We start from the raw sequence: 21,188 nt of genomic DNA, 5'->3' as shown, positions 1-21,188 counted from the left end.
AATGATGTGCTTGGCTCAGTGGATGATTCATGAAGAAGATAAGATGTTAGTCTTTCTAGGGGGAGAAGAGGGGATTGCACAGTTGGATAAAGACAGAAGGGTTGCTGGGGATGTCAGTCCTGGAGCTAAAGAAGCAATATCAATAGAGATGGAGGAATAAATCGATACATTCTCTTTTCTTTTTCTCTTCCATTTCCTTTTTCACTTTGCCACTGCGAATCATGTCACAAGATTTTACGCATTGGACAAAATGAGGCATGGATCTGGGCTGTAGTATTACAGAATGAAGAGTCAATGGCTGTTCTTAGATAACATTTCATGATAAATTAGGTATATTTTTAAGTTGAAAAGTACAATGAAGATGATAATAGCTGTAAAATAGTTTATGACTAGAGATTTGTTTATTGCCCCTGAAGGCTAACTAACAATGCCCTTGTGGTCTTTGTGAATTTTTTTGTTCTTTTAAATATGTTTACTTGGCTATCAATAGGCATACTTGTCTAATGAATAATAAGAAATCTCTAAGGATCATTTTCTGTAATATAAATATTCTAAAATAATTTCTGGTACAATTATAATATAGTTGTAATTGCAATTCTGAAACCCAGATTACGAGGTATAAATATCGTTTTAAAATAGCTTCATTGAGATAGTCACATATCATAAAATTTACCCTTTAAATTACATAATTAAATAATTTTTGGTATATTTACATAGTTGTGCAACCATCACCGCTATCCACTTTTAGAACATTTTAATTAACTTGGTAGCAGTCATTTCCAACTCCCCCCAGACCTTGACAACTATTATATACTGTCTCCATGGATTTGCTTATTCTGGATATTTCATATAAATATAATCATACAATATGTGGGTTCTTTTACTTATAATATTTTCAAGGCTCATCAATGTTATAGCATATATCAATACTTTATCCTGTTTTTTTTTAATCAAGTAATATTTTGTCATATGGCTATATCGCCTTTTGTTTATCCATTCTTTGTTTGATGGACATTTGTGTATTTCTTTTTTTTCCTGCTATAGATAATGCTATGAACATTTGTGTGTAAATTTTTATGTGGACATAATCTTTCAGTTCCTTTGCATGTATACCAAGCAGTACAATTGCTGGGTCATAATTCTATGTTTAACATTTTGAGGGACCACCAAAATGTCTACTAAAGCAGCCACACCATTTTGTATTCCCTCCAGCAACATATGAGGGTTCCACTTTTTCCACATTCTTGCCAGCATTTGTTTTTTTTTCTTTTTTTTTCCTTTATAGTCATATATCCTAGTGAATGTGAATTACTATGTTATTATGGTTTTGACTTGCATTTCTCTACTGACTAATCTTTCTTATTGACTATATGTATATATTCTTTGGGGAAATGTCTATTCAAATTATTTGCCCATTTTTAATTGAGTTATTGTCTTTTTATTTTTGAGTTGTGAGTTCCTTCTATATTCTAGATACAAGACTCTTTTTTAAGTATATAGTTTACAAAGATTTTCTTTGTGGATTGTTTTTTCACTTTCGTGATGGTATCCTTTGAAGCACAAGGTTTTACATTTTCGTGAAGTTCGATTTATCTTTTTTCTTTTGTCATTTGTATATTTTGTGTCATATCTAGAAATTGTTTTCTATTTGAATATCATGAAGATTTAGTTCTAAGTTTTTCTCCTGAGAGTTTTAACCCTTATACTTAGGGATCTATTTTGTATTAATTTTTGTATATGGTATGAAGTAGGAGGTCCAACTTCATTCTTTTGCAGGTGGATGGTGTATTGTCAAGTGTTAAAAATCTCGTGAGACATAAATCTCATTTCAAATCAATATGTAACCACAAGACCTTTTTACCGTTCTTAAATTTTTTTTTTACCAAACAACAATCTAAAAATGTCTGGTATTTCAGAAACATAAATTATATTGTATATTATATGAAACTATAATAGGGGCATTATGAAAATTTTTAGTAGCAATGCATAACAACTTTTATTGTAGTTGAGCTTATAAGCACCTTTAAAAAATTAACACCCTTGTGATACTTATAAGCCCTTTTAAGAAATTAATACCCTTGTGAAACAGAACAGTTAGATTCTTTATAGGTCTATATAGTGAGCAATTTTTATATATTTATCTTTGATTAAAAATTGCTATGACTTATCTACGTTTATTTTCAAAGCATGAGAATTGCATTAATATACTAACAATATGATACTATATTTACTTTTAATTTGTCTACTAAGCTTTAATGTTAATGCAATTAAGGTCAGAATTCACTGTGAGATACAAATTATACTTCTTTTATTTAAATTTATTCTGGTTCACTTCTTAAATATCTCATGCAGAACATAAACATTCCTTGCTATGAATGTCATCTAAAGCTGTAAGAAACAAACCCTCCTGCTATAGATTATTGTGCTCTTTTTTAAAAACAAAACAAAACACTGTTTTCCAGTAGATTAAAGTCCTGCCATTATAAATAGGTAGTACGTCTCTTAAAGCAGATAGACATTCTCAGGGTCAAGTATCTGAAGAAAGGTTCAGACATGAACTTCAACCCTAAAAGTGAGAATAACTACATAGGAAAAGAAACTCAATGTTTTCTCTAATACTTCTGTTGGGTTTAGATATTAGGTTGCTAAACTTAAGCATTTTGGGCAGATTAGGAGCTGAATAGGGAGGCATACATGCAATGAACTCTAAACTGAAAACGGGTAAATTATTTACTAGATTATCTAGATCCATGAAATATTCTATATTGATTTCCTTTGTGTTATATCCAAATATTTAATTACCTTACATATGTATTACAGCCTTGCCTTGTCTCTACACTGGAGAATTAAGAGAAAGGCCATTTACTTTTGCTTGAACCAGAGTATTCAATTAAGAGCAGTGCCAATATTCTCCCTCCTGAAACTATCATTAATGAGATACTCAAAAGGGAGATGAACCTCAGGAGACGTGAGTTAGGCTGTAAGAAGCCTGTTGGCTTTACAGTGACTTGGTTTTATTTTCTTAAGGCATATGATAATTTTTCTCTCCAAAGGTAAATTTTTTGTTTTATGATATCAAAAGATATTTTATTTTCAAGTACATGGCCAGGGAACAGTGCAATTTTGTGAGATGACTTTTGTTTCACTTTTCTAACTTGTTTACTTGGGCCCCCAAACTTCAGAACAAGATAGAATTGTTAACATCAGCATTATAGCAGGCTGATGTTCTTATTGCTTTAATCTATATGCACATTTAACATCCAGAAACACACATACCTCTCTCTCTCTCTCTCTCTCTCTATCTCTCTCTTTCTCTCTCTCTCTCTTTCTCTCTCTCTCTCTCTCCACATTGCCCAGGTGTACAGGTGATATACAAATGAATGAAACAGATATATTTCCTTGCAATTTCTTTATCTCCAGTGTCAGACATACTGCCTGATGCCTAGTGGGTTTGCTCCATCAATGCTGGTTAGAATAAGTGATTATTTTGAAAATAATGGTGATATTTTTCTTAATGCTCTTAATTTAGATCTTTCCAACTTAATCTTGAGAGTAGAGCTCTAAGTAAAAATAACCCCTTTAGTAGTAGTTTTTGGTGATGTTATTTTAATGTTAAAAATGAAATATATAAAAAATCTGGATTTTGATTTTTCTAAGTATTCCACTTTAATAGGAAACATAAAAAATCTCAATCTTTTATGTCCTCCTCCATATTATAGAAGAATCTTCTGGTACAAGTTAAAGACCAGATGATTGTGTTATCCTTTGGCTTGTACTGGCCAAGATGTCCCCAGTCCTATTGATCTAGATGGGCTGGTTTTGTATGATTCTGTTAAAAGGCCACCACTCATTGCCTCTATGTTCTCATTGTCTTCCTTTGACAATTGCTGATAGTTGCATATTTTAAAAATAATTTCGTTGCTTTTTTTTTTTTTTTTACTCATAAAGACAACAGTGTAAGTATGTGAACTTTGGAATTAGATGAAGATTGGAATCTTAGCTGTAATTTTTCTGCACCTCAGAGTTTTTGTTGGCTTGTTTTGTTTTTGGTAGTAAAAAAGAGAATATATAAATAAAGTACCTAACAATGCCTAGCACACAGACATTTATTTATTAGTTCCTCCCTATTTCCTAGTCAGATATGTTAATTTCTTTCCTACATATTCCAGTGGTTGACCAATGATACAATTATTGTTTTTATTAATTAATATAATATTTTAAACTTTTACTTAATGCTATAGGATACATAAATAAATTTTTATAAAGTATCTAAGTAAAGCTTGGAGGGAGGCCTAGTAGAAGCCATGTTCTCACTAAGCCTCCTTTTGTACTATGGGCCTAACCAGTTCTTTTCTTCTAAGCCTTCAGGGCCTAAAGGAGCCTAGAGCATTTTGTATTTTGCCCCGAGTGGGATTGGCTGCAGACAGACAGTTTTGAAGTCCTTCTATTGTTCTTAAGCTAAAGAACATTGTCAAATATATGTGCTAGAATATTACAAAGTATGCTTTTCCTGTATATCTTTTAGAGTTGAGTCTTAGTCATCTGTATATACCAAATCGAGTATTTGAAAATATTTCATAGTTTTTTTTTTAATTCGTATATTTTTCTTATCGTCACTAATTGCTTCTGTCTAACAATAATTACGTCAAAAACTTAGAGGTAAATTTTATGGGTCATTCCCGTACTCCAATGCTTTTTGCCCTAGTTACAAATGAATGAAGCATGTTTTAAAGCATGTGCTGCTGTCTAGGAGGTTCAATGCCCAACTATTCTTTTATTTCTTAGGATTTAAAAATCCCATTTGCAGCTTTGAACTCTTTATTTTGCTACTGGGCTTTTTATTTCTTTTTATTTCTTTGCACCCTCGCCCCCACCCCCTTCCCCCATTGTGTATTTAGGTCTTAGTTTTGCTATTGTCAGTGCTGCATACACCCCGAACACTGTAAGTAGCTTATTCTGTCAATTTTGTATTATTCATGTAAATTGTAGCTCTTTTCTTTTTCCATACCTGACTTCCTTAGGCTCTGTCATTCATTCATTTATTTATTTTTTAGAAAAAGAAAATAACCCAGATATTTAAAGTGTCTCCTGAATTTGCCTCTTTCAAGGCCCTTGTAGGAAATGTGCTTCCTCATAAATGAGATTCCTGGCTTGGATGGGAAAAAGGTTGTACCCAATGAGCATACTTCCCACTCCAGGATTCAGGCGACTGGGGCTGCTTCTGATACCTCGCACCACTGGGCTTGTGATGGCTACTTATTACCTGGGAGTGACAATGAATAATAGACTTCTCTTTTCCTTGAGAATACCATTAGAAAATACAAAATTTAAATGTTCTGAGAAAATAAAGTTTAGAGAACCTAGCAAATGAAGATGACCTGATTCAAAATGTCCATCAACTAATTATATATATAATTGATTTCCTATTAAATATCTAATATGATATCAGGAACAATTAAGTTTCGTTTAAAGTGACTTTATACTTCCTTTGATATTTAGTTACTTTAGTTAGTTAGAATTATATAGTAGTGGGATTTCTTTCCAGGAGAGGCTGTGGCTGAGGAAAAAATATTTTTAAGAGCATTGTAGACTGCAGGTGGTTGTATCTGCTATTCAAAAGAGAAGGCCTGGGTACCTAAAAGCATGCTGGCATCATCAGTGTATGGACAATAACTAGAAACTTAGGAATGAACGAGGGTACAGAGGAGAGAAGGAGTGATAAGAGAAGACAGGGCCCTTACAGACTCTAATATTTAATGAAATAATAAGCCAGTCAGGCATTTTTATTCACAACAGAATCCACTGACTTGTTCCTTAAAATTCGAATATCAGTATGAGAAATGGACTGTAGATACTACAGCTTCAGAATTAATAGATTTTTTTTTTCATTTCAATCAAGTTTGAACTCAGTAAAGAAAGAAGATACATTTAAAGAAAGAAGATACATTAGGATAACCTGTTCTTTTGATTATTGTTTTTGATTTTATGTGTATAGTTTTTAATCTGTTGTTGATCTATTTAAGGAGCAGGATTGAAAAAAAAGGCAGAGGAATTTCATTGTTATTTTACTTGGTGAATTGATATTGAGTTTTCTTAAACTAAGAATTGATTATCTTTTATATCGAAAGAAACTCAGGTGAATGTTTTGCACTACTGAAATTTAGAGGGCATAGTCCTAAAATAGAAACTAAAGTTTTAATTCAAAATGTAGCTTCCCATATAAGTAGTCCTGTCTTCTGAACTTCATGTCTTTAATTGACTTCACTTAAAAGGTAGGTTTTATATGATAGATTTAATTTGATTTTTTAAAATTGACAAAACCTTGCATAGTCTTCCACATCACTAGCATTAAAGAATTATAATTTGTGTCAAAGAGTTGACTTTCCAATCATTAGCATACTCCAAAGTCTTATACCTTATTTATATCATACTATCTGCTGGTTCTGATTCAGTCGTAGGTATTATATGTACACTATGCTGGAATTAGGGAACAAGGAATACAATTTACTCCTGGCTCCCGCCGAGCACCTGCCCTTCGGTTAATCCTGTGTCTAGTGGTGAAGATTAAGACCAAATATGGATGTAGATCTCATTTTTGGAATATAATTATGACAGCAGAGGTATTACTTTTATTAAAGTAGGTGACCTTTCCTATCACTCTCTGAATTTCCAGTTCAATTTGGGTACAGTCAGCAGAAATGATGTTAGGATTTATTTAGTCCAAATCTGCCTTTAACTCCAGCTCTGATACGTTGATCTGCTTTTCTAAACTCTGGTTTGTGTAAGTTCACTTGTCTGATATAAAATTTAACAAATGTCTGTTAATTGACATTCTCTCATATCTCAAGTACTCTTTATACTGTGAAATCAGCATAATTCACTAACAAGAATATCTTTTTATGAAATTGTTTCAACTTATTGAGAACTTAAAATTTGCATAAACTATCAATATATTGAATCACTTTAGAAAATTTCACTTTAGTCCTTGATTGAAAAAAATCTCTAGAAGGGATTGATTTGGTTTTATATAACAAAATTTCATTCAGTAAATGTTTAGTGAGGTGAGAGTCTGACACTTCTGCTTATTAATATATATAAAGTCTGATCTACAACTTTTAAATTTTACTTTGCTATTTATTCTTCAATAAAATAAATAAAGTATGGACTTTTGTGCTGATAAAAAATATTTCTGCCTGCTTTACCCCTCTTCACAACTGGATATAATCTCTTAAATGTACCACCATGTGTTTAGACTTCAAACATACTTATCTTACTGTTGTAATACAGCCATTTGTGCCTATTAAATTATAAGTTCCAATAAAGGCCAGGACTCTGGCTAACTCATTATTGAATGTTCAATACCTAGAGGACAGTCTTGCAGCTAGTAGATGCTCAGGAGATATTTAATATTTGAATTGATCGAATTATTTAGTTTTAATACCTCTTCCATGTATAATCAGAACCCGGAGAAGATTGGATACTATAAGGAAGAGGTATAAATAATAGTAGCATCCTCTTTGCATTTTGAAACTACACTCAATTAACAGCATTACTGCAGCAATTTATTCCTAATTTATGCATCCAATGAAACTTCAGGTCTAGTCTAGAACCATGTTATAGCATGGGTCATATCCGTTATACATTATATCAGTTATGTCAAACTTAGACTCAGGGTTGAAAGGGTCCTGAAATGTCATCCATCCCAGCCTTCCATCCAGTGATTGAGTTCCTTCTGTAGCAGTGGTTCTCAGCCTTGGCCACCTATTTGAATGGTTCGAGGAGCTTTAAAAATCCCAGTGCTCAAGCCTCACTTCAATCTAATTGTATAAGCTAAAGGTGATTCCGATGTGTAGTTAAGATTCAGATCCATTATTCTATAAAATCCCTACCAAATATTTTTCTAGTCTGATCGAACTCCTCTGGAGATAAGCACCTAACTACCAAACTTAAACCTTGTGATAATTCCATTTATTCAAATAGTGACTTCTATAAGAATATTTAAATTATATACTAATTAAATTACATAACATAAATCAAGCCCACCAATTTAATACTTAACTGTTGATAAACAACACTACAGAAGGAGTGACATTTAAATTTGAGTTATCTTCTTTGAAGTAGTATTGCAGCACTTTTGAATGACATTCAAAAGGCTGATCATAAAAATTACTTAAATCATTTACAAATTCAACTTTAGCAGTAATCAAGTTACTCGCTGTGACTCGGATGAACATTCTGCTGTTTTAGAGTATTATGATAATTTTAATCATGTTAATTTTTTGTACTTGGGGAAAGAGAGAAATGATGGGCAGATTATTTTTTGTATTTACCTGCCTGTACCTTGCTGATTTAATACTTAGAATTGTAAGTTAGGTAGGCCCTTTTGGAAATGTGCTATCTTCTTAGGCTGGTTATGTACCAAATAGGAAACTTCAAATATACTGAAAGGGGAATGGCAAAGATTTGGTTTCATAAATCTGTATGATTTTAGAGAAGAATTTTTAGAGAAAGCTGTATGTGAACACCCAGAGATACACACACGCTTGTATTCTTGCTTAAGAACTTACTATCCTGAGGCCATTTACTTATATGTCAACTCATTTGAGTACTTTTGCATTTTCTTTAGGAGAATCTTGGTACTAAAAGTCAGTATCTAATATCACTATTAAATATTCAAGTAGTCTAGAGTCAGTCAAACCTTGATTTGAGTCTCATTTCCATCTCTCCTCACTGCGTGACTTAGGGTAAATTATTATTTTATCTCAGCCTCAGTCTCTCTATTTGTAGAGATAATAGCACATATCTTGTAAGGATGTTGTGAGGATTAATGGTAATTATGCGCATAAATAATAATAGTAATAAAAGTCTCACAATAGCCCTTGGGTTATAGGAAGTATTTCCTAACTTAAATATTTTATTCCATTTCATTGAGGTTTGACTGATATGTAAAACCCTATACATATTTAATATATACAACTGAATGAGTTTGGGGATAAATATATACCTGTTATCATCACCATTAAGGCCATAGACATATCCATCACTTCCCAAAGTTTTCTCTAGCCGTGATGATGATGATGATAACGTTGATGATTATTATTGGTAAGAACACCTAACATAAAATCTACCCTCTTAGAAAATTTTAAGTATGTAATAGGATATTGTTAGCTGTAGACACTAGACTGTGTAGTAGATCTCAGAACTTATTTTGCATGATTGAAACTTTATGCCCTTTAACCATCACCTCCTCGTTCCCCTCCCCATCTCCTGGCAATAGCCATTCTATTCTCTGCTTCTATGAGTTTGACTGTTTTAAATTCCACATATAAGTGATATCATATAGTATTTGTCTTTCTGTGTCTGGCTTATTTCATTTAGCATTTTTTTTTTTTTTTTTTTTTTTTTTTTTTTTTTTTTTTTTTTTTTTTTTTTTTTTTTTTTTTTTTTTTTTTAAGGCTGAACGATATTCTGTTGTACATATACACTACATTTTCTTTAACCATTCATCCATTGATGGATATATAGACTGTTTCCATATCTTGGCTATTGTGAATAATGCTGCAATAAACATGGGAATATAGGCATTTCTTCGAAATCTCAATTTCAGTTCCTTTGGATGAATACCCAGAAGTGGGATTCCTGGATCATATGGTAGTTCTATTTTTAATTTTTTGAGGAACTTCCAGACTGTTTTCTATATCAATTTATATTCCCACCACCTGTGTTACCAGGGTTCCTTTTTCTCCATATGGCCAACACTTATTATTTTTTAAAAGCAATAGCCATTCTAACTGGTGTGAGGTGATATCTCATTGTGATTTTGATTTGCATTTCCCTGATGATTAGTGATGTTGAGCTCCCTTTCATATACCTTATTGGCCTTTTGTATATCATCAGTATTACCTAAACAGATTACAATAGTTGTAAATAAGCTTTTTTAAGACAGTAGCAGGACAATATTCTCAGTCTAGTTCTGTAGAGAACATCATCTTTATTCTTCTTTATAAAAAACAACCCGCAGACACCATCTTGGATTGTGGTTCACCAAAATGAGTTTCCTATTGAGAGTCCTAATGCTACAGCTCTTGAATGAGGATGAGTCTCTATAAGGCCATAGAGCACAGGGAATAGTTGAGGTCCTTAGGTTTCCTCTGGGTACCAGGAAAGCTAATTTTTATGAGTGGTACTCTTTGGTCAGCTAAGATCCTCCTAGCATCAATTTATTGCTAGGCTTCTTGTCTGCTACATGTAGAATTGTCAGATAAAATAAAGAACACCCATTTAAATTTGAGTTTCAGATAAATTTTTTTTTAGTATAAGTATGCCCCAAATAGTGCATATTTATACTAAAAATTATTTTATTATTTACCTGAAATTCAAATTCAACTGGGCATCCTGTAGGTTTCTTATTTTTATTTTTTTCTAAATCGGGCAATCCTACCTATATGCTGTGTAGGAATATTTTGGGTTAGATGTGAGGCAGCTTTTATCCTAAACTAGAATGGTAGTATTTCTGAATGAAGTAGAGAGACCTACTGCTTAAATAAGTGAAAAGGCTAAATTATAGCATTAAAATGGCTTCATTTGTTGAAATACTATAAATATAATTGTTACAGTGAATACTAATAAAATTAGACAGTGATGACACAAATAGAAGAATGTCTTTCTATTGCTCTAATCCCAAGAATGTAAATCTAAGGTTCTTCCAACTACAAAAATACAACATATTAAAGAGTGTATGATAGTATAAGTGTATCCTATTTTGAGAAAGTCTGAAGTTAGAAAGGGTTGAATAATGATTTTTCATACTTCTGAATATTCCCTACTTTATTTGTGCATTTAAAATGTTATGTACAAACATTTTATTTACATGTATTTTAATGTAGCAGTTCCTGATCACACTAAAACATATTGAATTCTCCCTTCTGTGAACTTTTAAAGCACTTACTTTGGTATTCATTCACTCATTCATTCATTCAATATGACTAAGCATCTTCTATGTGTGAAGAATTGTTCTTGGTGCTGGGGCTATAAAAATAAATAAAGCAGAATCAATGCCCATGTGAAACTCACAGTATAGCTCTGGAAAGAGAGAGGTAATATTGACATTATAATGCAATGACAAGTGTTATATAACAATGGAATGAATTGCTTCTTGATTCACAAAAGTAGCTTCATGAAGGCTTCACTAGATAGGTGACACTGTAATTGGTTTTTCAAGGATGAATAAAAGTTTGTTGGACAAAAAGAGAGTTAAGACCATTAGAGGTGTAGGGGGAGGGAGAAAGAGAGAGATAGAGAGGGAGAGAATGAATGAATTGAATATCCACCCCCAACAACCCAGCCTATGAAAGAACCTGACATAACTTGTTAATTGTAAGAAGATGGTAGAGGGAGAGAGTATTCTGGAAACAGAGTAGTATGTGTGAATTTGGCAATTAAGTTTGAAGACAGGCAAGATGAACTGATAAAGAGCAGATCATATCAGGTTATGAATTTTGATCTTATCGTCTAGTCAACAGGGAATTACCCAATGTTTTAAGTCAATAAGACCTAATTGGTTGTCTCAGGAATACATCTGAATGTGGAAGGACAGGTGGCCAGTTGTTGCAGTAGTTTATGGGTGATGACATGACAACATAGGAGTAGAGTAGGAGCTGAGAAATCTTGAGTGGGAAACATTTCTAAGAATTATTAGGATTTGAACAATTTTTCTGGATTTTTATTTTTAAATTTTATTTATTTATTCTTGGTGTAGGGGCAGGAAGGTTTGAGGATAAAAGACGGGGATAAGTCCTGTGTGAGTGTATTTGTGTGTTATTTCCCCAGGCCGTAAGGTCATTAGAGACAGGGACACTCTCCTAACACTTCTGTTTAAACGATGCTTAATAAATTCTTGTTACATTTAAAAAAGAAAGACAAGGTGTACAAGATGGGCCATATTTGTATACCTGTAGTTTTATTATTTTGAAAAACCTAGTGGGTATTATAGGAATAACCTAGGTTGCATAGTAGAAAATTCATTCTTCATCCAGTTCCATTCAATAAAATAATCCAGGTATCTGATAATGTGATCTCATTAAAATTAATCTTTGCATTGACTGTCTTCTGCCTTATAATTGTTACCATTTACTTTAAAATGTAATTGTGTATAAGCCTTTTAAATTTTTGATGTGTTAATAAAATTGTTCTTCCCGTTTTATGGTTAAAGACTTCTGCTAGGGAAGTCTGAGAAAGACCAAATCGTGGACTTTGAATTCATGGCTGTAGTTTTATAGCTCAATGCTTAAGTCATAAATCCTGAGACAAAGAAGCAACAAGCAGTGATGCTAATAGAAGGGCTTTCATATCTATATTACTTTATATAAAAAACAATTAATATACTTATTTAAATATTCTTATACTTTATTTTTCTGTGTAATTTCTTTTTTTGTTGGTTTGTTTTTTCCTTGGATGACATCTAATGTTATTTAATTGCAAGTTTAGTTTTACATGGGTACATTAAGGTCAGCATACTAGTTGATGAGGTCTCGTGTGAGGTCCTCAGACACCCAGACTCTAAGGCAGCAATGCTTAACCTTGAACAGGTAAAGAGCTACACAGCCACAGAGCAGGGAGAGATGCGACCTTGTAACATCTCATTTGTTAATGACTTCGGCAACATACTGTGTCACCATGACTCAGCACCACTCACACATTGATTCTGCAGTGTAGAGAACATACAGAAGAGCAAAGCTTGTCTGTGAGATCCAGATTAGTTTGAGACACAGCCCCTGCATTCTCAACAGTGTATCTTTCATTTCTCTGTATCTTTGGCTGCAGTGGAGGAAAGCAGAATGGATCTGGGCAACTTATTTTCTCATTTTTGCTAAGGAGAAAGGGGAGAAGAAAAATGCATGCTGTTCTACTTTTTCTGTGCTGCAGTGGACATGTTGGTTATTGCCAGGAGCCTTTCAGTGAAGGACAGTGACAGAAGAACACCAAAGTGTCTAGAGCCTCCATGTAGCTGAAAAGCCACTTTCTAATGATACCAGCACTCCAGTGTTAGGCTGTGTGACCTGGGCACAGACAGAACAGTTATACCAGTGATCACATGGTTTACATTACAAAGACACATGTGACTAATTTTTTAATGAGGAAACAGATGAGTTCCATCAGTTTGGTGATTGAGAACTCACAATATATTCTTGATAAAATATCTCTAGAACAAATCTTGTGAAACAGCATAATGACTATTGGCACACAAATGGCTGAATTCTCTTAAAGAAAATAATACTCATTGTCGCTTACTCATAATTATTTAGGTCCAGAGGATTCAATTATACTTCAGCTTTTTATGTTATTGAATTTAGAGATGACAGAGGTTAAGTCACTTCTTACATAGTTCTCTTGGTGAGACAAAAGTCCTAAAAGGTGGCATTTATGGGCCTTTAAAATGAACATTAAAAAAGTTAATTGCATTTTCTTTACAAGTGGAGAAATAATGACTAATTTAGAGTAATTATGAAATGAAGTCATTGTATTTATTGTCAGGATTGGTAAATCTTTTAAACAATTATTATTCGTCATGCATGTATCTTATATCTTAAGTAGAAAACATGATATTTTTGATGGAACTATGAAATAAGCTCAATATGTTAGTTTACCAGGACTTCTGAGGCTTTGAATGTAGAGGAAGAGAAGTTTTGATTGGAGGAAAAAAGACCCCTGAATCTCTCCTGATCACAGTTAAGAAGAAAGAAGTAAAAATAATCCTGATGTTTATTACCTCATTTGTATATGGTAAATTTTTTAAATGTATTTTGTTTCTTTTAATTTTGAAAGCAATTTTGTGAGATAATTTTTTTTTTTTTTTTTGGCTAAAGAGGAAGCAAACTCAGTTGAGAAGGTAATGAAGAACTGACATGTTAAAACACCTACCAAGTGTTAGATACTGTGTTAGAAGCTTAACAAGTATTTTCTCATTTAATTCTCAAAATCAATTTCACTGTTTTGGGTATATAAATTAAGAGTAGTCTAGATTATATTGTGGTATCAAACAGACCCCAAATATAAATGGCTTAATAAGCAAAGGTTTATTTTTTGCTTACACGAAATTCACTATGGTGCCAGGTGACTTTTCAAGGCAATTCTTCCTTGTGGTACTTGGCATTCGAGGCTGAGGGAAGCACCACCACTCCGCACTGCCCTGAGCAAGGGGTCCTTGCTTACTGTGGCAGGGGGAAATTGACAGGAAACTCATACGTGGGTTTTTAAGGCCTCAGTCTGGAAGTTTTACACATTACTTACTTTTATAGCCTATTGGCTAGAGCTAGTCACATGATCCCACCTCACTGTAAGGAGGAGGGGAAATATAAAGAAACAAACTGGATATTACTGGGTCAGTCACAATATTGTAACCCTGTTTTAAAAAAAAGAAGACTGAACTTTAAAGAAGTTAGATCATGTTCCCCAATCATACATTTAAAGATCGGTAGACTTAGTTCTTGAAACTTGGTCTCTCTCAGTCCAAGGAACATTTTTATGCTCTCTACCTCCACCCTTTCACAAGTACTGAGTATTTTGGTTACGTGTGGGTTACACGTGGGTTACGTGTGGGTCACATGTGGGTCTGTCTTACCCAACCTCCGAGATGGATCCAGTGAACCTTGCCTCCTGGTAGCCATGTTTCATGTACTTTCCTCCCTCAGTGAATACAGCTGAACTGTATAACAAAAATGACATTGCAGAAATGACAAAGTATGACTTTTGAGACTAGGTCCTAAAAGACAGTGGTTTCCTCCTTGTTATTAACTCTCAGATCACTTGCTCTGTGGAAAGCCAGTTGCCATAATGTGAGGACACTAAGGCAGCTCTGTAGGAACTCCCATATGGACAGAAGGTGAGGCTTCCTCCTAATACCCAGAACCAATTGGCCATCCATGAGAGTGAGCCATTGTGAAAATGGATGTGTCAGCCTATCAGCCTTCAGATGACTGAACCCAGACTAAAGTCTTGACAGCAACCCCATGAGAGACCCTGAGCTAGAACTACTTAGCTGAGATGCTCCCAGATAATTCTTGACCCACAGAAACTGTGTGAAATGACAAAGTTTGATGTTTTAAGTTGGTCAGTTTTGGGAGTGATCTGTTATGCAGCAATAGATAATAATAGACCTTTTTGGATCACTTCCTTTCATTGTTTTTCCCCTCAACTCTGCGATTCTTCCTACTTACGACTGAATTTTTAAATTAGCTGAATTATGAAGTAGTCCATTTCATGCTAATTGGCACACAATACTATGTGAGGAAATTTTAATTAGGTAAGTCTTATTATTTAATACAGTAGTTCTAAGCATATTTGGTATAAAGGTCTGTACTGAAAAATATACTGTGCTAGTTCAGAAGAGAATTTTTGCCATTTATTTTCCAACAAACATGTATTTTTCTGCTTTATTATTATGTGAGATTATTTTATACTTTAAATCACATTGTGAAGTTTTGAGAAAGAATAAGCTAAGGATGTTTTTATCAATAGTTTATTATAGGGAATAAGAGAATATAGAAGTAACAGCTTGCTTCTTGGCAAGGTGTTTTCAGTGTTTCAGTCAATAATGTATTGTTTGGGTGGAAGGAGGATAGGATTTGTAAAAAGCAGAATCTACAACAAGTGTTGGTGAGAATGAAGAGAAAGGGAACCCTCATACACTAGTGATGGGATTGAAAATTGGTACAGCTGCTATGGAAAATGGCCTAGAGGTTCCTCAAAAAATTAAAAAATGGATCTGCCTTTTGACCCAGAAATGGCACTTCTGGGTATTTATCCAAAGAAAACCAAAACAATAATTTGTAAAAATCTATGTATTTCTGTGTTCACGGCAGCACTATTTACAATAGCCAAGATATGGAAGGAACTTAAATGCCCATCAACAGATGATTGGATAAAGAAATTATGGTTCGTTTTTAGAATGGAATATTACTCAACCATTAAAAAAAATGAAATCTTACCATTTGCAACAACATGGATGGACCTAGAGGTTATTATGCTGAGTGAAATAAGTCAGACAGAGAAAGATAAATACCATATGATTTCACTTATATGCATAATCTAAGAGAAAAAGAAGAACAAATTAATTGAAAACAGACTCACAAATATAGAGGACAATCTGGTGATAGCCAGAGGGGAGAGTGTGAGGGGCTGGGAGAAAGGAGTGAAGTGTTAAAGAAGTACAAATTAGTAGTTGATAGATGGTCATGGGGATGGGGAGCAAGACATAGGGAATGGAGTCAGCAATAATGTAGTGACTGTGTAGAGACAGAAGGAAGATAATCAGGTGGATCATTTCATAAACTATATAAATGTCTAACCAACGTACTGTGTACTTGAAACTAATAAAAAAAAAAAAAAAGCAGAATCCAACAGTGGAGGGCAGAAAACTATGTATGAGCCTTATTATTCTGGCAGAACTAATGAACCAAATTGTTCACCAAATCTAAATATGAGTCACATATGAATCACAGATTTAGTTATGCCCTGGATGCCATGCCTCAATATTTTTATGTGATTATATATTGTTGATACTTAGATTATTAATCAAGGAACATGTTATACTTACAAATATAATGATTTTCAGAAATATATAACCCCAAATACCAGTATGATGTATATTAACATATTGTGTGTTTAAGTTTTTTAATTACTCATATTTTACTCTTGAATGTTCACAATCTTTCAGAAATGAGCTGTAAGCTGGCGTCCCAGTGTTTCTCATGGTACCAGGGGAGGAAGGTTGGACATCAACTTTTATCAGGATAGTATGTGAACTCCTGTAAAAGGCAACTGGATACTATTCTATTCATTTTTCTTAATATTGCTGTTTTGAACTGTTCTGTTGGATGAGAGATTTTTTTTAACAAGAGCCTTTTCATTGGCTGTTCATTTCCACACTCCCCCCATTAGCAGATACTCTGTATATGCTCTAAATTTTCTATCTTGGTTTATTTTGTGCCAGTGGGCAAATGCTGGGAGAGAGAACATCATTTAGTTCAAATAATACATTATTGTTGCAAACATGGTTATTTCATAGAAACATAGCCAAGCCCAGAGAGATAGGTGAATATATATTAAATTCACATATAAAATATTTTTATGTTTATATGTACAAACATATAGATATTACATACATGTATGTTTATTTATTCATATATAATTGCACGTATATAACAGTAGTGAAACAGATTTTGAGGTTCAAACATGAGGACCTGACCAAGATAGATGAGTCAATGAGAGATGCATTCAAGGAACATCTAACAGATTTTTGGAGCCAAATGAAAAGAGAGACTCAAAGAGAACTCCAAGATTTCTAATTAAAAGACATTAACCTGTACAGGGATGTGTAATTACAAAATATTTTGATGTACATAAAAATTTTTGTTGATAGACTCCAGAGAGGTGGTTATAGCAGGAATTATTATCACTGTTTTGTAAATGAGAAAACATCAGCTCAAAGAATTTTAATTGACTTGCTTAAGTCTTACAGTTAGTAAGGGAAAAAACTGAAATTTGAAAATTTGAATCTGGGTGTTCTGTCTTTAGATATGCTTAGGGATTTTACCATTTCCAGAGATTTTTTTACCTGGAGTCCACGGATGACCCTCTGGGATCCATGAAGTGCTAAAATGTCGCACGTATTTGAGTGTATGTGTGAATTTCCCTGATCGAAGGAACCAGACTTTGAGATTCTCAAAGGGGTCCTGACTCAACAGAATGTAAGAACTTTCTTTCTCTCTAGTTACTGTATGGCCTCTGTGACCAAAAGGACGATGAAGTAAAAGGGATGGCCCTAATTAATAATTAGATCCTGGAAAAATGCATTTCTAGAATGGAGGCACCTACTGGTGTGAGTAATCTTGAGTGCAGAACAAAGAGAAAAGAGCAAGAGTATTGGAATTCAGTGAATTTTTAAAGGAAAACTTTTACTTGGGTCTGGGCTAGCTCTGGATTCCAGTTAGGAAAAGAAGTCAGACTTAAGAGCTTAGGCCACATGGGTTTTGTGACTAAGCAAAGGATTTTCAGCTCACCCATATGCATGGATTTTCTTGCCTCTCCTGGCAATTCTCCCATAGACAGTGGATTTTGCACTCTACTGCATGCTGATGATCAACTGCAGATGGATCGAATGGGGAAGTTTGGGTAGACTGTGGCTTCTGACCACTGTCAGTGTGGTGCTGTGCATGCTTCCAGTGAGGTGTGAATGCCTTTTGTTGCCAGCAAGTTTAGGTTTTGTTATTAAGAGTCCGTTTCTGCTATTTTATAGCCTAAAGTCCAACGGATCCATTTATACTCCATAAGTAAAATATTAGGTTAAATTGGCAGTATATAGAAATGTCTATTGAGAAGTCCATCAATTACCACAATTCTTTTTTTCTTAGTAGTAGTAAATAGGAAATAGTCTTAAATGTTAAATAGTGAAGAACTAAAGTGGTAGGGCTGGAATCTGAAACTGCATGAACAAATGTAGCCTACAGAAGACTGCTTTGGTTGGAGTTACTATGAGTTTGCTAGCAACTTCCTAATGTTGAATTGAGTCCACTATGAAGTTTTGACTTGCTATAAAAAATTCAGAATTATAAGAACAAATGGGCTTGGTTGCTCTTAACGTCAAGCATGGCCTCCTGAAACATGGTTTAAGCGCAACTGTTGTTGATCATTTGAGTGTTTACTAAGGAAATCAGTACTATCACATCAATACAGATGTGTACATTTGTGCTGTTGGCGACTAATTTAAAAAGCTTAGAGTAAAATCCAGTGGCACTTACAGCATTTTCCCTGTGATAAAAAAATAATACTGTAATTTCCTTCAGGTCCAGGGTATCCAAATGATCTAAAATTGTAAAGACGAGATCTGGTGCAGACAAGAAAGTTGAAAGTGTGTTTGGGACTAAGATATTCATATATAGCTAACCCACAGTCAAGACCTTTCTTTAGGAAAAGATCCACCCAGTCTCTGGTCAGAATATTGCAGGGCACTGAGTCCTATTCCCCTGAAAAGTTGAAATATCTTCCTGCTTAATGTTAAATATGAGAGTAAAGAATCTTTACTATGAATTTGCGGGGGCAGATAAAGAAGAAATAAAACTATTGAAAATCGCAGCAAAACAAATAAAGAGTTCCCAACAGCTTTTACAAGCAGATGAGAGAGACATCACTTTAGAAAAAGAAAATGTATTTTTTTCAGTTCAAGGAAATGCTTTTTGTTTTTCTTTTTGAAATAACAATAAACATTCATCTTAATGGCAGTATTATTATCTGGGAAAAGGAGTCTTTTGTAACAATTTAGTTGAGGTGTTTTTGAACACGTAGTGTTCTAATTTGAGCATGTACAGAACCTACATTTTTATAGCTCTTTACAGTTTTTGAAGCTCTTTGAACATTTATTGTCTCATGGAATAGGCTGGAGTCCTATTTCTGATTTCCCAGTTGACCTACCATGTGAAATGCAGAAAATTGCTAACCCTCTCCCAGAATCACTTTCTTTTTCTTACACGGTGAAGAAATTAATGTCATCCTCAGTGAGTGGGGTTTTAAATTAGTAAGACTATGTTTTCTCTATAAATAGATTAGCAACCACAATAACTGAAGTTCACAATTAACTGATCTAAATGTTGTCAGCTAACCATTTACTTTGAGTTTTGGAGTATGTTAATTTTATATATGATTAGGAAAGTTTGGTGTGGAATTACATTTCAATATTTCTGATATTTAAATGTTTTTCTTTCACATGTACGTATCTCTTAAAATAACTAATTTTTATTGTATTTTGTGTGATGATAAAGTATTATTAAAGTTAAATCAACATATAGTAGATTAAAAAGCATTATGCCTTAATGGCTTAGTTTTCTTAACATGCCCATTATTTTTAATTTTAAGGAAGGTAAATCATTTTGTTTTTCAACCTCAGAAATTAATGTTTTCTGCTTCGATTTAGTTATCATGAAAGTTTTATTTTTCTTCAGAATATTGCTAAAGATAACTCAGTATTTTAATTATTTTTAAAAATTTTACATTGTGATATAGTTATTTAAAGTTTGACTTTTTCCCTATACTTGTATAAATGGATGTCAAAATAAAATCGTATTTATTTCTTTTGGTGATGAATAAAATAGCAGTATGGGCAGCATAGTTTCTGTTCTCAATAAACTCATAATTTGGTGAGAAAGAGAGAATAAACATACTTATTGAACATATAAGTACTATGTTAACAAAGTGCTATTGCATATAGGCAGAACAATTGATTTTGCCTGGAGGCAAGATTAAGTGACCCCATATCATTCTGTTCATATTTCAGTTATCTTATTGATAATATTTTATTATAATGAGTAAAATTTGCATCTCATCTGCTAAATATCTTAGGGCAGAAACACTCTTATTTATCTCAATATCTCTAGTTCTTACTTTGCTTTCTGCTCATTAAATATTTTTTGAATCTAGTTTGCTGCGAAGAAGTTGGGAGAGCTTATAGAGGAGATAACATTTGTCAAATGAAATAATATTCAAAGCAATCTTTGAAGAATGAGGAGGCAGTAAAAGGGGGCAGAATAGAGGTGAGGAGGGAAGTTCAATTCCAGCAAAATCACGAAGGAATGAGAGTTTGAAATGGTGATTTAGTGTGAGAGAGTGGCTGGAAATGGTGGTGAAATAGTAAACTCAAGCCTTGACAATCATGGTAATTAATTTAGATTCTTCTAGAAACTGGTCATTTTAGATTAGTTTTTAGAAATAGTGAGGAAGCTGCTAGAAGCAATAACTCCAGAAAGCAGACCATAGCAATAGTCCACATAAGAAGTCCTGAACTAAGGCAGTGACCATGGGAATGGAGAAGAGGACCCGAATTCAAAGAGACAAAGAAGCCTGCAAGAGACTGAGTTGCTGACACCATTAAATTACCCTGGACTACTTACACTTGGACTCTTATTTGAGAGATATTTGCTTTAGTCATCCAGAGTTCAAAATAGTAATCAAAGCTAAAGATAAAAGTTTGGAAATCAGTTATACTTGAATTCATAGTTGAAACCATGAGAATAAGTTTGCACTGGAAGAAAGTGTAGCACTAGAAGAGAAGAGAACCAAATGCTGGGGTACATTAGCATTTAGAGGGAAGGCAAATCAAGAGTGGGCAGTAACACGTGCAGAGAAAGCATAGTTAGGGA

General features: G+C 33.6%; 1 protein-coding gene across 2 annotated transcripts in view; it reads left to right on the top strand.

Moving 5' to 3' along the window:
- The window catches only part of FGF14 (fibroblast growth factor 14), a 560,160-nt gene that overhangs the window by 19,347 nt on the left and 519,625 nt on the right, over positions 1 to 21,188 (top strand). The gene's annotated exons all lie outside the window — the stretch shown is intronic.

The sequence above is a fragment of the Pteropus medius genome, unplaced genomic scaffold (assembly GCF_902729225.1).
Source record: "Pteropus medius unplaced genomic scaffold, Ma_sr-lr_union100, whole genome shotgun sequence".
NCBI lineage: Eukaryota > Metazoa > Chordata > Mammalia > Chiroptera > Pteropodidae > Pteropus > Pteropus medius.
The sequence above is the reverse complement of the archived record's forward strand: the minus strand, read 5'-3'. Positions and strand labels throughout refer to the sequence as shown.